This window comes from Acanthochromis polyacanthus, chromosome 11 (assembly GCF_021347895.1).
Source record: "Acanthochromis polyacanthus isolate Apoly-LR-REF ecotype Palm Island chromosome 11, KAUST_Apoly_ChrSc, whole genome shotgun sequence".
Lineage (NCBI taxonomy): Eukaryota > Metazoa > Chordata > Actinopteri > Pomacentridae > Acanthochromis > Acanthochromis polyacanthus.
The window spans coordinates 27,002,908-27,015,752 of NC_067123.1; the positions used below are offsets into that span (position 1 = coordinate 27,002,908).

A 12,845-nucleotide genomic window follows, 5' to 3' on the forward strand; every position below is an offset into this window, starting at 1 on the left:
AAAATCACACAACCAATCAAACCTACACCCTCCAAATATGGACTTTTCTTCACTTTGTAAGGGCAACTATGCAGCATCACCATCATTCAATAAGGTGCCAATAGAGTACCAAGAGACTGGGGTAAAAACTGGCTACTGAACCCACTAGAGGGTGAAACAGGGTCCCTACTCACCTATATGTACAGGAAAGATGTACAAAATACATATGAAGTGCTTTTGAAAATGTTTCAGAAAAGCAACAGCGTTTTCCAAATTATAAATTGTGCTCCTTCGAATATTTTTCACAACATTTTTTTCCCCTTTATCTCTGGTAAAGTCCAATAGTCTCTCTCACTTTTTAGATCTGTTCAGTCTCCACCAATGCCTGAGAAAAATATCTGGTTCTTTAGCTGCTCAGTGCTCCATTATGTAGTTAGTCACTACCTTTGTCTGCCTACCATTTGGATTTGGGCAGGTCATTTACGATAGACCCATTTGAGCTTTTTTGCTGAAATCAGCTGCTTTCCCTGGAAACAACAGCAATGCTAGCTAACCAAAAACAGGCACAGGCTGTTTTAAAAAAAACTAAAGAAATAGCTAAAAATGCCTAAAAGAGCCACAGAGCCAAGAGAAACTCAAGTGATAATTCACTGTTGCTTCATGACTATGAGTAAAACCATTCACATTACACATTGTCATATTGATATGTGCAGCTTTAATAAACACAAGATTTCTCGATTCTGTTCTCCAGATTGACATTTTTTTTGCACTACAACCATGAGTAAGTCTCTAACACTGGTGTCTCCTGACTACCTCTCTGCTTTCCAACATCAGGTTTGAATCAGTAGGCTGTCATATGGCAGGGACACTGCATTCAGGACACATCCTCTCACTATTACGACCTGGCAGACACGTCTGCATCCTCGTCTTCCTCCTCCACCTCCTTGTTATCCCTCCTTCTTCCTTCCAGACAACAAGGGATATGGGCCATGCCTCATTCGTATGATGGAAGACAGTGGCCGGTGTAGAATAAAGGGATTACTGGACTAAATGAGAAATGGCTCTGGTGCTGAATAAACTGCAGCGTATAATGGCACACATTATACTCAAATGTATCTTTTAAATCTCCAACCCAGATTTTTGCTTCCCTTAGAGATTAATGGCACAGAAAGTTAAGCTGATTGCAGGAGTTCTGGGGTATTACCGAGCTTGTTGCTGAACTTGAGGAATGGGCCGACAGGGTAAACAAATATTGGAGTAGCAAAGAGGTTGCGGCAAACTGAGGCAGAGCAATTCATAGAGGAATGATCTGTGTCTGGGAGCAAACAGACGGCCCTGCATGTTTCTGTTGACACTGGTTCAAATCCTCGGCCAGATCAAAGACGCCACATGGTCGCTTCAAACTGAGCGCTCCAAAGACCGAGCTTTTTGTCTCGTTTATGCTCCTTTTACCTTCACATCTTTTCCTGTACTTTCACCTCTCAGCGCCTCTTTTCCGACAATCGCCGTCCTGTCTACTTTCTCCTATCCCCATTTTCATTACGTCCGACTTCGACCTTCTGAACGGATGAATTGCCATCCCTTTCTCCGAACCCTTGCTGATGTTTCCCATATCCCTATCACACTTTCACCACATGTCAGGAAGACTAGAGTTTTTGTGGTTACTGCCCAGCTTTGGGAACAGTCCAGCTCAGAGCTCTATCAGGTCGGTTGACGGTTCGGCTTGTGGAGCAGGCCGAGGCCCGCCGTTAGGAAATGACCACTTCTCTGGTTCAAATTAGCAATGAGGCAATGCAATAGGGCTTTTTTTGCTGGCGGCTTGCAAGGGAAGAGTAGGAAAAGTTGGGGGGGGAGCATGTAGCCATCTGCAAACCACATGAAAGCGAGTGGTAATTGATTCAAAGCCCTTCCTAATTAAGTATTATGTTGGTTGGCCAAAGAACATCCTCCCAGAAGTGGTCGTACTTCTGTAGCTTTCACTGTCCAAGCAATCACAGACTTGCGTGGTTATTGTCAGAGAATGTTTTATTTCCATCCACATATTCTGTAATCTATCATCCATAGAACATCCAGGTTTTAACTCTGCTCATGTAAATCTTTGACCTTCCCCAGTTTTTATTAAGGCGGTTCATGTCTGTGTTCTTTTATGCGACTGCAGCTGTCTTCTAACAGCCAACAGCAGTGTCTTAATCTCTCAAATCTTGTTCTTATTTATGAAAAAGAGCAACAATATTGCATTTATAAAGTATAAATGAATCGGTCTGGGCTTAATATTGCATTTGATCTGCAAAAGAAATACTTAATGTCATCACTGAAAGGGTTGTTTAAAGACAATGAAATGTTGTTTTGAGGTAAATCTTTCCATACTCACTTGCATGTTTACTTCTGTTACCTACTTAAGTTCAAGTTGACAGACAAAACCAAGCAGATGGATGATGGCGAGGCACACAGTCAGGCTGTCACGCAATTACCCTTACGTTTGTATATCTTAGTCTTCACTGTACAGCATCTCAAATGTTTTCCATGAAACTCTACTCCACATATATCCTCCCGAAACTGTTTTCTGTAAGCAGAGTAATAACCCTTCCTGAGAGCATGAAACTAAATAATTCTTCTTCAACAGCTACTTTAGGAACGCTGCCAAACAGCATCGCCTCAGCTATCTCGCCCCAGGAAGCATTACATATATTGCACGGATAAACACAAATAAGAGAACAGTAGTTGGGACCATGTACACACACACAATGTAGAGTACACTCAGCACAGCAACACTCGCACCGCATTCACCTCAACCAAGCTGGAATGAGCACAAAGTCGCTTTTTCTTTTCATCGTTTCACTGCTTTGCTGCTGATTACAGGAAATGATTAGGACAAAAGCCTTGAAGGGCTGGTTGTGTTGTATGCTGCCTAAAGCCTCTGAGCGTTGCATTATGAAACACATGTTGCTCAATGGGCTCAAAGTCTGTACAGAAAGGATTAAGTCCCTAAGCCAAGGCCATTTAAACATAAAGTCTGAGAGGAAAAGCGCCCTGCATTGAACAATCATGAGATACAGTAATAGCTCAAGTAAAATTTGTGTGCTTTCCCTTGTTTGGTTTTTTTTCACTGGTTGTCTTGACATGGGATTGGAGCCATTGTAAATATATATTAGTATACGCTCTCTATGAACCACTAGGGGTGTAATTTATGATCTTGATGCCTAAAACAGTGTGACATAACAAAATTTTCAAAAGAAACAACCCACAAGCGCAGGGTGGTCCACTGTAGGGGATAAGTCATGGTAAATTTATCGCTTTGTGGAGCAGTGTGACACAAACTAAATTTCAGGTGTTTATCTGGCCAGAAACTGGCAGTCTGGCTAGTTTGTTTAAGACTGGAAGAAAGTGGGATCACAGATGTTTGTGGCCATGTGGTCACCTGCTAGTGAAGGAACATCAAGAACACTGACAATCTCATGTATTTTTATTTCATGTCTTGCCAAGCAGCATTATAGATGCTTGATTTATTCAGTTTTGAAAAAATCTACTGCCATTCTTTTGCCATCTTTTCCTAACTTCCATCTTTAAAAAAAAAACATTTTAAAAACAAGTCATCACAATGAGATGACAAAATAGTCTGTGTGTAATGTCTCGAGAACAACACATGTAAACACTTTCAGATCTACCGCAAGGAGGACGACAACAATATACGTCAGTGCTTTGCAATGTTCGAATCCAAAAATAAATCAGTTTTACCATGCTAGAGTGGTTAAGGTCTGGTAGTTAGGGAAAGATCATTGTTTGTGTTAAAGGGAGTGCTTGATTATGGTTAAGTAAACATTGTGGTTTGGGATGAAGTTACCATTTCATGAAGCTTAGGGAAAGATCATGGTTGTGGCTGCAAGTGGGTGTTGTCAGTAGGAAATGGGGACAAAAACAATGTTTTCCCTTGTCAGTCCAATGACTGACCCATCCAGCTACCCCAAGCACCTCAAAGTCAGAATATTATTGTTCCATAAAGGAATTGAAGCACATTTTCGCCTTGCACCATTTGGAAAATCACACTACATCCAACATTAGCATTTCACTCCCTTTGAATAGAGAATAAATGCCATACGACTTCACCTTTGGCTCCTTGTTCGTAAATCTTATGACCACTTTGGCTTTGTCACTTTAACATAAGCATACACCAATAAGCCACAACATTAAAACCGCCTTCCTAATATTGTGTAAGTCCCTCTTGTGCTGCCCGAACAGCTCTGACATGAGAGGTGTCTTTGTATGTCCTGTGGTGCCTGGCACTGAGACTCTGACAGTCAGTCCATTTGCCTCCGTGAGTTGCAGAATGGCGTCTCCATGGATTGGCCTTGTTTTGTTCTTCAGAGATTGGAAGCTTAGTTAATGTCCTGGCTCTTTGTCATGTTCCTCCAGCTGTTTCTCTGTGATTTTTGTTGTGTGACAGAGGATCGCTGCCATCAGAGAGTAACGTTACTGTGGAGGGTTTGCAGCAATGTTTAGGTGGGTGGTATGTGTGTATTCACATGCATGCCAGGACACAAGGTTTCCCAGCAGAATGTTGTATTTTACCGAGGTGATCAGTGTTACTCATCTGGCAGTGGTTTTTCTGTTGTGTCTGATTGGTGTATATTATTGGGCATTTGCTCAGTTGGCTGATGTTTCTTTTTTCCAAGGTGGGAGAGTCTGTTTTAGGTAGACTTCTATGGCAATAACAAATGAACAGTTTAACTATGAGATCACTGCAGGAACAAAACTAGTTGATGGATGGCAGATATGAAGTTGTTGTCTGCTGAAGTGTGGGAAAAACTCCCGTGTGTGTAAGCATGCGATGCATGTGTCATTTCGTAAGCATCCATTTCCTACTCCAGAAAATCTGGCTCTGTGAAATAAAATTCTTTTTTATTATCCTGCTCCAAGGGGATCATAACGCCACAATAACCCCAGTCTCTTTTCTCTTTTTACGAACACCTACGCACAAGTCTAAATCAAGCTCAGACTGAACAATAACAAAGTCTGGAGCTTTTCAAATAGTCTCAGAAGAGCTGTTTCCAACCCCTTACTCACTATTGACCCATCGGAGAGAGATATATCCATCCTGCATCTGAAGTGAAATAATAAAAATAAACAGTTGGCTTGGAAAGTATGTCTGTAAGAGGATGAAAAGAGGGATATTGTAAGTTTTATACTGAGGAGTTGACCCCTGTTAAGAGCTGGCCCAACATCCTGCTTTTGGAAGCCCCAAACAAAACGTTTGCCAGACGGTGAACTGAGGGGCAATGAATGAGAGGTAGCAGAGTCAAAAACCAAAGGTAAATAAACCTATCCACATGCACTGTACACTCATGTTGATTTGTACTAGCTACCTGAACATACAAACACATACGCTACACAGTCGGCCAAACATCACACACTCTTCATTTGGCTTCGCTCACTATTATGGATTCCCCTTTTTTTCTCTAAAATCGAAACTACTGAGTGTGGAGGTCGTCCTACAAATCCTCAGGACATGCGAGGAAATTCTCACTTCCTTGCAACCAAAGTTAAACCAAGAAAAATACTCAGCCTCAGTGGCCGAACAGCAGATGTCACAACCCATTAACTAGGAACAGCACTGTTGCTGGATGAGCACAGAGCCTCTCGTTCCTGTTTGTTCCTGTTGGATTCTCTTTGAAAACACAAGCTGTCGTTCCGAAAAAGTCAGACGCACCATTGGAAAAATATAGAACTGACTCCAGGAAGCATTGCTCAATATGTGTTCAGGCCTCACTGACTAAAAGCAATGTTTGGCGTTGAAGGAAAAGGCTGCTTTACCGCAAGGGGTTTTAGTATGAGCCTAGTAAAGAGTTGGGGTTTGAGTCAAGAGAATGTGTAGTTGACACCAGTAAAAAAAAAAAAAAAAAAAATGCTGGAAATTAGGAAAAGAAGGAGAGAAGCAGGGACAACAGGAACAAATTCAAGAAGAGGAAATGCTATAAAGGGGAAAATGTGGCAATGCAATGATGACCCCCACTACCTCCACCACCAGTTTCCCCCTGCTTCTGTCAACAACGTGCGCATGTGATAAGTTCCTTCTGATAGCTGAAAAGGGGATGTTGTCAAACCACTCTGAGCTTGGCCTTTATAAGAGTGAACCACTGCTGACAGAGTCAATGGGAGGCGGAGGAAAAATAACAAGGGGCGTCTGCCAAGCCTCCCTACTGCTCGCTCTCCCTGTCTCTCTTTCTCCGTCCCCCTGTTGCTGCCAGCCCAATGGAAAAACTTCCTTTGGTCCAGACACTGTTATGAGAGAATGAAAGAGCAAGTGGGAGACTGATAAAGAGAGATAAAGGGAAACAGGCAAATGAATCAGAGAATGATATGAAGAGAGAAATAAATAAGCAAAGCTGCCAATATTGTAATCCGCATAAAAGAGAATCAGAATCTTAGAAAATCCTCTACAGCTTTTTTTTTCTCTCTTCCTTTTTCTGTCCTGCAGCTCATGCAGAGCTGAGAGCCAAAACAATGTCCTTCAATAAGGACCTGATTATTAACATGCTGTTCCATTCACTCTGGAGGGTCGTATGTTTGTGCAGATTCACAATCTGTCGTATAGCTGAATGACTTCCCTCATATATCAGTGGTGTGTCCAGGCCAACATGGCTACTGCTGATGTGCAAACAAGCTTAGGTAGTATACACACACCAGGAAAAAGGAAGTCAAAGGAGACAAGATTCTCATCTTTATGCATCTACATGCAAAAATATGTTTATGTCTTTCACTGTGCCTGTCTTTTTCCTGATCCCCTTTTAGCAGAAAACAAATCCAGCCTATTAATCTTGAAGGTTACGGTCCAGGCTCTGATTAAGACCAGGACCTGTATTTTGTTTCCAAAGCCCTTCACTGCAATTCTTCATTCAGTATATCAGTGGCACCAGTTAGCATTCCTTATAATACGTGCTGAAAAGTGCATGTGCACATGCAGCATTTGTGCGTGGCTGTAATTACAGCTTCCAGCGAAAAAACAGAGAGCTTTACGAAAACACACTGTTTACTGGAGAAGACCGGGAAGGGGTTTCCTGTTTTCACTTTCTTGCCTCTGTCTGTACCTATGAAACAAAAAGTTCTAATGAAACAAATTTGCCTGTGTGTGTGTGTGTGTGTGTGTGTGTGTGTGTGTGTGTGTGTGTGTGTGTGTGTGTGTGTGTGTGTGTGTGTGTGTGTGTGTGTGTGTGTGTGTTTGGGGACTGTGAAGGTGTTTTGTGGTTCCAGTACAGTAAAGAAGTAGGTGGGCGTTCACTGCTTTTGCTTGAGAATGAGTGGCATTCCCCTTCATTTCCTGCTAGCACTGAAAGTAATAGAGGCACATGTGCTCGCCCACTCAAACAAAAACACACGTGCAAAAGCACACACAACCACGCACCGAGACGACTGTGAGCGAGCACATCGTAGTGCATGCAACTGATACACAAACGTTTTGCTACAAGTGTTTTTGCATCTTTTAACAAGGCTGCAGATAAGAGAGAGATTGAGAGATTTCTAGCTAAGCCTGCTTGGAAAGTGACGACAGCTCTAAGCCTTTAAAGTCGAAGAACATGTAAATAAATCATGATCAGTGGTAACATAAGTCCAGAACACCACTTTGAATATTGTGTGCAGAGGATTTTCTGATAAATCTAGTTGTAAAAAGACTAAATAATCCACAATAACCATCCACTTGAACATGCACCAAGGCAAACACAGGTATCCTCATATCTACATGTGCTTGTGCATGTCTATTGCATTGATCTGCCTGCTATTCTGCCCCCTTGTGGTCACAAATTGTACACTATTTTACAAACCTGTGAGAAGGTGATACAGAGAGGGCATCACAGCAGTCATAGTTGAACTAAAATCACTTTTTGTTTGTCTGTCTTTTTACACACTCCCTGTCATTTTCAAGCAAGACATTCAGAAATACAACAGGAGCCTGACTAAGACAGGAGACATTTATTTTATGCCTGAGAAATCCAAGTACTCTTTTCTTTTCACTCAGTATCCATGTGGTGTTGATCTAATGAGAGTAAAAACCCAACAAAAGATGTGCAGATCTACAAATACGACCTCACTCCATCACCTGGACATGAGAAAAGGAGCCAATGTTGAGTTTGGAGTCTAAAAAGTGTCAACCTCAACACATTTTGGACTTTAAAGTTAAAGCAGTGGGGTATGAGGAGCCCAGCACTATATAAGCAGGCAGTTTGGCAACACTGAGAGTGCGACTATGTTCATCTGTTTGAAATATGTCTATGAGGAGTGTTACATCCATGTAGGTGTTTGCATTGCACAGGGCATAAAGTATGCTGCGTGTGCTGCTGTGTATCCAGCGTGGCTGCTGTTTGTGTATGCTCGGTCACGCTTTGACACTTCGTATCAAAGGCCTGAATGGGCAGCTGGTTGGAGCCTGGTAATTGTGGTTAAATACTGCGCTGCACACACAAACATACACTTGAGCTGCTTGTAACCACAAGCCAGCCAATTACTGACCAGTTGCCACCCACCAGAGGACACAAATCAGGGAAAGTTACACGCGGTTGCTATGGTTACACCACAAGGTTGCCATCACCCGTGTGCCAGACGCTGGAAGAACATGCCAAAAAAAAAAGGACAGCAATTCTAGAGAGGAGCAAAGAGAAGACATATAAATCTTTTCACCTATAGGTCCTAATCGAAACAATTGAGAGAGTGGGAAGCTGACTAAAACCACTAAATCTGCATAAGAGGCCCTGAACTTTATGAGCAACTTTAAACAGCAAAGCAGACGCTGCTGCGCACCAGCAGCTCGGCAGACCTGAGAACTCCCGTTGTACCTCACTGTCAGGGAGGAGAGTTCACGCTTTGGTGTGTATCCCTTGAAGGTTGTGTAACACAGTTTAATGCTCACCAAGGTTCAGTCACCTAGGGGCATGCATGTGGGGCTGCACGTGCACCAACACACACACAAACACACACAGGTACTCTTCTTGCCATAAGCCAGTGAGATAGAAAGATGCTGCCAAATGTTTTTGGATTTCAGAACTCCAGACCACTGTCTTTTCCAGACTCTCTCCCCCCTTGTCTCCTTCTCTTGCTCTCACTCTACACCTCTCTTTCTCTACCTCTCTCCTTCCTTCACTAGAAAAGCCTGCTGCTGGTGCACTAAAACACATGTGATCAAAAATGTACCTCTGAAGGAAAGCATGAGTTTTGGAATCTACTATATATTCTGGATGGTTTTTTTTGTTTGTTTTTTAGCTTAGCCAATGAGCTCTTCTTGCTCCTTTTCTTTGACTTTTTTTTTGCTCATTTTCTTTATCTCTCCCTGTTATTTTGTCATGCAGGGATGCCTGAGGACTGAGAGTCACAGCTATCCGTACTCTTTCTGTTTGTGATGGAGGGATGTCGTTACAATGGAATGCAGTGTCGCTTGCCAGAAGCGTCACAGTGGATGGACAGAGTGAAGCAACTGGAGGACGAAGAGAAGAGAAGAGAAGAGAAGAGAAGAGAAGAGAAGAGAAGAGAAGAGAAGAGAAGAGAAGAGAAGAGAAGAGAAGAGAAGAGAAGAGAAGAGAAGAGAAGAGAAGACGTTGCCGTTAAATTGCATAAAAGCACTAGATCTATCCACATGGGTGAGACTCCTGTTAAGTCGATAACCAGTTGTACATATCCTGCAACCACGCTGCCCCACCTCGACACACACTCGCGATCAGCACCACGCCCACTTCAACATCATCGCTAAAAGTCCTAGATGTATGGATGCATCAATAAAGTCTTAGCCATGACCTGAAATTCCCAGATACAAAGTAGAACCTAGCTATCACTACCGTCATTGGAGACAGATTTCCTTCTGTTTACAGCTAAAGTCGGGAGCAGATCAATAGAAGTTGCACAGCCACAGCTTTACTATTATAATCAGAGTCCATACAGTTTCTGTGCAGGAGATTTGTTGAACAAACTGTACCGGTTCTCTTTAATCTGCAAGTCGGTACTCTGTGCACTAGCTTAGGACTGAGGAGAATTATGCAGGTCTCATGACTAAGATATTAAATCTGTTTTTTAAATGTTTTCTTTTTTCTTTTCCTGTTCTCTCCTTCTATTTCTTTTGGCCAAGTTTACCTCAGGCACATATGATAAAAATGAAAAGGCAAGAGATGACAGGAACATGAGGATGCTGACAGAGCCAGAGGAGAGGTGAGGGCAGGTCGGGCTTACCTTTCTCTCCTCAGAGCGTTGAGGGGCAGTGGGGTGCGATGGGTAAAGGGCAGCAGTAGGTGTGCGCTTCAGGTGGGTCTCTCTCTCTTCTACCTCCCTCCTGGCTTCAGCCACGCGTGTCTCCCATGGGATGCGATGGCATCAGATATTCAGTGAACATGCAGCCAAAATTGAGGAGTGGTGTCCTCCTGGGCAAAGAGCTGGTACCCTGAATTGGTCCAGTGCTGCTCACAAGTGCAGGGAACAAAAAAAAAAAAAACAACCAAAAAGAAAAGTTAAAAAAATATGTTATTTACTAATGCAGGTGAAGAAAATTGTCAGTTCAACTTCTATTTTTCTCCAGCAAAACAAAAAAAACCCCAAAAAAAGTCCATCCACGTGCTTTTTGGCAGAGATGTTGAAAGTGAGAGAGGGGATGAAAGCGCAAGTGAGAGAAGAGGGAAAAAATCTTCTCTGTGCCGTCTTCAAGCTGTCCAGATGCAGGTCTGAGGAGCACCTTCCCAATCTGCGCTCTCGCTCTCCAGGGTGGAAAGTAGGAGGGAAGGAGCAAGGGAGAAGGACAGAGAGGGAGAGAGAGTGAGTAACAGTGGAGTGAAACTCAGTCAGTCAGTCAGTCAGGTCAGTCAGGCAGGCAGGCAGGCAGGCAGCAAGGCAGTGTATTTGGAGCTAAAGGCTGTGGGTCCAAGCAGGTTGAGCTCCCACTCCCAGGACTTATAACCAGGGGCTGTGCACCTCGCTGCTCCAATCTCCCTGGCTTACTCGCCGATCCCTCTCCTACTGACTTATTTTGGGAAAGACAGACAGGATTGTTCATTGGGTTAACCCCCTTCATACAAAAAACAAGTGTCTGTGGCTGACTGCAATGAAGAAGGAGGGCAGTGAGCAGGATGGGGTGGGGTAGCAGCCGCACAGAGAGGGGTGGGGTAGGATGAAGACAAGGCTGGGGAATGAAAAGAGACGAGAAGAGGGGAATTCGGAGGCGTCTCTTGCTCCTGTCCTGCCTCTTTCTGCTCTCCTCTCCTCAACTCTGAGAAACCACCCTGTGCTTTATCCATTGGCTTTTCCATCATGTTCACACATCACCTCATCAGATGAGGCTCAACCTGTACATACTGGCAATGAAAGCACCTCAGAGGTTTAAATCCTAAAGCCTCCCACAAAATTCCCCCTTCTCTCTTTACCTGTCTCGTAGCTCCTATAGCTAATTAACAATCTCTATGCATGACATAACACTGGATAAGTGTAATACATAAAGAGGCATTGTGTTGTCGTCTAAAACCTTGTACAGTTTGTGTATAATCATTACATGATACCACTCTCTTGGGCTTAATCACCATAGCGCAGCAGTAAATTACATCGTTTCACATTTCGCTACCACAGCCCATCTATTCATTGCTACAAGATGTATTACAAGTATCACATAGACCTTGCATTTAAAACATGCCAAGTATTTGCTGGGAAAATGCATAAATTCTCATCAAAATGGATAATTGGAAGTCATGTTTTGGATGGTGGCTAACAACCTGGATGAACTACAGTCGCTGCTTATCGTTCAGCAGGTAACTTCGAATAGAGCAGGGGGTCACTGGGACCAGTACACACTTAGTATTCAGTGTTTAATTGGCAGCGTGCTAGCTGGCGCTGTGCTTTGGTAGTGGACCTTGAAGAGCACGCTGTTCTGTGCTTCTGATTGGACGAGCCGAAGGGAAGCTGGCGCAGCCTTTTCCTGAAAGACCTACTGGGACTAAGCCATTGGCTGAAATGAAGATCAGATAGAGGCTGCGGTTCCAAGTAGATCTCGAAAAGCCACAGTGAGAGGAGAGAGAGGTAGAGAGATGTAAGAAAATGCTCATTATCGAGTTGTGTTGATTTATTTAAGGCCCTGTTCTTTCAGCAACATCAACTGATCAATTACTTCAATCACTACATAATTTCCTAGCTAGTTATCAAAAGCTGGCAGTCATTCTACTCTCCTCTCATTCATGTTTTGCTCATGAAAAGTAATAAACGTCCCTAGACTCTGTAATCTACCAACCATTAGAACCAAAGTTGGGCAACGTTTCAATAAGGGCATATTTGGCTAATGTCCCGCTGTTTGAAGAGTGTCATTATGGCAATATTTACAGCGCAGATGGGGTTTAATGTGTTTTATTTGCACTCTTTTGGCAAATGCCACCAACTTCAAGATAGCCAAGTGATTAAACATGCATTGGAGCACTGAAGTATAGGATTAATTGAACTTCTTTCTATTTACAGACATCTGTGCTCTGCTGATAGGAGGTCATAAATCCGACTGTGGTTAATTATGCCATCAAAATCAACTAAAAAAGTATTTTGTTCTCGACTGGAGCCGGCCAAATTGAATAATCTTTAAATAATAAGCAACAGGCGTCACGTCTGTGAAAGGGTCTTGGTGCAGTTGACTGAATGGCTCTCTGAACATGGAAAGGGTGGAGTGACCAGATGCCCAGCAATGATGTCATCAATAGGAGCCCTGTGTGGTAGTCAGGCCTGCCATTCATCTGAACCTCCAGGTGTGTGTTTCTGCGTGAGCGTGCTGTTGTCAATCACACCCTCCCACAAAAGCAACAGCTGTCTGTGGCTCAGTGAGGCAAAAAATTGGTTGGTGGAGGCTCATACACAAACACAAGAAAGCCTCCGCC

At 43.2% G+C, this 12,845-nt stretch overlaps 1 protein-coding gene across 1 annotated transcript in view; it reads right to left on the minus strand.

The window, feature by feature from the left end:
* The window catches only part of col8a2 (collagen, type VIII, alpha 2), a 58,170-nt gene extending 47,144 nt beyond the window's left edge, over positions 1–11,026 (minus strand). Inside the window, 1 exon segment of the mRNA XM_022194343.2 lies at positions 10,183–11,026. The gene's annotated coding sequence lies outside the window, so the exon portion shown is untranslated.
* Positions 11,027–12,845: the final 1,819 nt, after the last annotated feature.